Source organism: Pinus tabuliformis, chromosome 5_1 (genome assembly GCF_031772625.1).
Source record: "Pinus tabuliformis cultivar Carrire ecotype Pingquan chromosome 5_1, CPIR1, whole genome shotgun sequence".
NCBI classification, from domain to species: Eukaryota; Viridiplantae; Streptophyta; class Pinopsida; order Pinales; family Pinaceae; genus Pinus; species Pinus tabuliformis.
The window spans coordinates 592,266,166-592,270,516 of record NC_142305.1 but is presented as its reverse complement, the minus strand read 5'-3'; the positions used below and the strand labels follow the sequence as shown (position 1 = coordinate 592,270,516).

The 4,351-nt window shown below is 37.8% G+C and overlaps 1 long non-coding RNA gene across 1 annotated transcript; it reads left to right on the top strand.

The window, feature by feature from the left end:
* Nucleotides 1-605: 605 nt before the first annotated feature.
* LOC149166257 (uncharacterized) lies at nucleotides 606-1,831 on the top strand. Its single transcript, XR_016260409.1, has 2 exons — nucleotides 606-1,134; nucleotides 1,308-1,831. It is a non-coding gene; the product is annotated as an uncharacterized LOC149166257 (long non-coding RNA).
* The last annotated feature ends 2,520 nt before the right edge of the window (nucleotides 1,832-4,351 follow it).

Sequence of the window (4,351 nt, the reverse complement as noted above, 5' to 3'; positions counted from 1 at the left end):
CTTTTCTATTAGTGAAAAGGAAAGTATTTTTTATGGATTGAAAAAATAAATAAAAAATTAAATGTGGCCAATCTGATTAGCTTAACTAAGGTTTTGGCCAAGACTAATTGAATTCTATAGCTAATTTTTTTTCTGAGAATTGAAATTTTCCCAAAATATTTCTTAATATTACTAGTGTTATTGTTATGTAATTGCTTCTCCATTGTGTTTATATAATTATATAATTATGTTATTTACTTTACATTCTATAAATAACAGCAGGGTCTTCATCGGCCTGAAGTATGCCGTAAAACTGCTTCTGCTTGGCTAAGAGCTCGTCTTCCTCGGACGTAAGGAAACATGCTTGGCTAAGAGCTCGTCTTCCTCGGACGTAAGGAAACAGGTTAACGGCCCAAGACCCAGAGGCATCTGGCAGGAGTGAAAGCCTGCTCCCTTACGGACCACCAGCGGGTTAATTCAGGTGGCGTGGTTTTCCTTGATAACGGTGATGAGTCAAATCGACATTCGCGGATAGCAGCCAGAGATGGTTGTCCTCACTGTTGGTTTGACACCTGAGTTTGATAGGTTTTGCCACCTTCGGAAAAAAAAAACAGCAGGCTCTTCAGGATCGGTAAGCCGACTGCATAGCTTGCGGCAACGGATAGGTTACAACGGACTCAAGCTCCACCTTCCCAAGCAGTTCTGCGAGTTGCCAAGGATGCCATTCCCCATTGACTTCCCGATATACCCGTCCAGGGAGCAATTTATCGAGTCTTGGAGTCGTATGCAAGGAGAGTCCAACTCAGTCCCAGCGTCAACGTGCGTGTTCAGACTGCGAAATATGATGAGACCCGTGGGTTGTGGAGAGTTAGTACTGTTAAGACCAACTAACCGGAAAGAGTTGGGTATGCCTGAAGCCGAGTATATTTGTCGTTGGTTGATAGTTGCCACTGGAGAGAATACAGTTCCAGTAATTCCTCATATCACTGGAAAGGAAAATTTTAATGGGGAGATCATTCAAGCCTGTTCTTACAAAATGGTGTGCTCTAAGAAGGGAAAAATGTGCTTGTCCTTGGATGCGGCAACAGTGGGATAGAAGTCAGCCTCGATCCTGCTAATAACAACGTCAAACCTTTCCTGGTGATGCGCAGCGACGTAAGTTTGATTAATAATTCTAATAATCAAAATTTAACTCTGCTACATTCTTTCTTTTTCTGAGCGGATCCTGATTTTTGTGCAATTTGCAGGTGCAATAGTCGTTATGTTTTTGCGCAATATAGGTGTTAGACCGAGTTTTGCATGGTCTAAAGTTGGTTATTTGTGTGCAGAAGTGTGACTTTTTCTCCAAAAATGGGTTGCCAAAGCAACCTTTCCCTCATGGACGGAAAGGAGAAAGTGGTGTGAAAGTTGAAGCTAGGACTGAGTTACATGAATCTCGTAGCATAGGACTCCATGTACTCGATAAATTGCTTCTTGGACGGATATGTTGGAAAGTCATAGGGAAATGGCATCCTTGGTTGCTCGCAGAAGGGAAGGTGGAGCTTGAGTCAGTTGTAAATCCTACGTTGCCACAAAGAAGCTATGCAGTCGGCCTTCTCCAGTATAATACAAGGGACTCCTTGTTGTCGGCGTCTGGTTGGTTGAGTGAAGTTGTGACATGTTTGTTCTTATGTAATGTATTCAGGTTATCTTTTTGGATTTCTCAGCAGTAGGAGTAGTAGATGTTTAAAAAACAACTCAATGTAATGTATCTAGATTATCTTTTTAGATTCCTCAGTAATATTAAGAGCTGTAAATGTTTAAAAAAGAAATTCAATATAATGTATCTAAATTATCTTTCTAGATTTCTCAATAGTACTAAAAGCCATAAATATTAAAAAAAAAACATTGTTCTTTTTACAAACCCATTCACGCACACGCATCTTTTCCTCGTTGGCTTCCTTTCCGTATTGCTCAGAGGAGGAACTGTTTATGATCAAGTCATTGGGCTCCTTACAATATTGCTTTATCGCCATAGTATGGTTCTCAGAGCTCTCAGAAGGCGGTTGGGAGAGGTATTTTCAGTCAGCGAATAAGTTTAGCGTGGGTTTATTTGCAAGGTGCAAGACATACTTTCCACATTTAACGACCATAAATCGTTGTATAAATAATATATGCCCATAACTAAATAAATGTCTAAGAAAATCACATGGTGCATCTGTCGGGCGTCACATTAGTTTATTTAATTTCTATGGTCGAAGAAATGACATGACCGATCGAATGGGCCTCAGATCCCATTATTTAATGTAATTTTTTCGCAAAATTAACGAGTCCAGCGTCTAACACTGTTTGATTGATCGAGTGTTTGACTACTTGATTCTATGATGTATGGGCTAGTACTAGCAATTGTCCCAAAAGGTATAATGAGAGGCCGATAGGATTATTAAAAGGAGGAAACCTCTATAGATAGGCAACGAAACTATTGAACATGGTAATTGAAAAGCGGCGAATTACATTTGTAAATATTAAAACAAATCACTTACATTAGTGGTTCACATTATAACTAAAACATTAAGTAATTGTAAGATGCTTTTCATAAGATGCGAAATAATGGACAAAAAGCCAATCCGGGAAAAAAGCATCTCATCCTTCTTGACCACAGAACCACACATTGCAAGAACCCTAGTAACTTCATTAAATAGTTGAAGCAAGATACAAATAACAGAATTACCTCTCCTCCTCCATGCCTAAAAATTGCTTCCTTTGCATGTTCCAGAATTTTTATTTTAAACTTTGTCAGATATGGATTGTCATTTAACCATTGCTTCCCCTGCTCTGTTTCTTTGGCACCTGAACCTTGTTTTCCATGGAGCAAAGAGCAATTGGCTAGTTTCTAGCATGGTTCACGGGAGCATCAATGCACTCTCACCGTAAAAGAACATCACTCTGCAAATTATATGCAGATTTCTGTACCGATCTTCATGATCTCAAATAGAACAAATCCATTGAAAAGTAGCATAAAATATTGTTATCAAGCTGAACCTAGCAAAATCTGACCTTCATGATGACCTGTATATGCCGATGCTGCAGAAATGGTCCCATCTTTGGATTCTATAACTGCATCAGAAAAGATGTGATAAATTGTCATAACAAGGTCCTCCTATTTCCTCATTTCTTGTATTGAAACACACTGTTTTCAGTTTAAAGAATGGGTATTTGCATATTAGATGTGTTTGGGTTTGTACGTATATCTCATGTAATAAGGCACTGATGGGTGTGTGCACACATGCCCGTCACATAAACAAGCTCGAAAACCAGAAACGATGATGATCATTTCCCTTTTGAAAATGCTCCTTCTTCCACATTCAATAGAACATCAAGGTAGTTGCATGACTGACATCTTGTGGGAATCATATTACCACTATTGCTTTCAAGGCAAACGTTTCTTGAAACAGTACTAACAGATATCATATATCTTTTTTAGTATAATCTGTAGAATTTTGAAACTTTTCCAACATTTCCTGTGAACTCTCATCAGGGAAAATAGATATGACAGATATTCATATAGAGATAACTTAGATCAACATCATGACATACAATTAGTCTCCTAAATTAAGAAAAAATATCATCCTGTACAAAGGTAACTATTCCATATACCATTATTGGCTCTGACTTTTAAGTTTTCACCTAAACTGAGAATCTTCCAAAGTTACCATGCAAAAGCATTAGTTGTAGAACGGAAACCCAGACATGGAAATGCACTTCACAATCGACTAACATAAACAAAACAAAGGTAACATTTGTCATTCTCTATTGTTGTTTTGCACAAAAGTGGTTTTGAGGGGAATATCAAAGGAAGAAGGTTTTTATCCTTTTCCAGTTTGCCATCAGCCAAATCGAGCCAGTCAATCTTTGTCAAAATTGCAAGTTTGAATCAGTAAAATTGTTCGTTTTAATGCAGAAATGGATTTGGCACCCTTTAACACTTCTACTGCAAACAAATTGTAAAAATTAACATCTGATATGTGCAATTCCATCAAAACCAAAACGTTTCTTGCTGGATTTAGACTACAGCATAGTAAAGTCAAAAGATTTCACTAAAGACAGAAATTTAGAAATGGTGCATAATCTGGATTCCTAAGGTGAGATATTTAGACTATAGCATAGTAAAGTCAAAAGATTTCACTAAAGACAGAAATTTAGAAATGGTGCATAATCTGGATTCCTAAGGTGATCGATATCTCAGATGATAAAATGAGAAATATATTTTACTTTTCAGTCCATGAATATATGTTAAGCACTTAAACACTTGAGCCCTGAGTATTAGTCAATCATGGGGCACATATCATGAGTAGGGTACATGCCCTGTGTGTCCAACACTCAAGTCGCATGT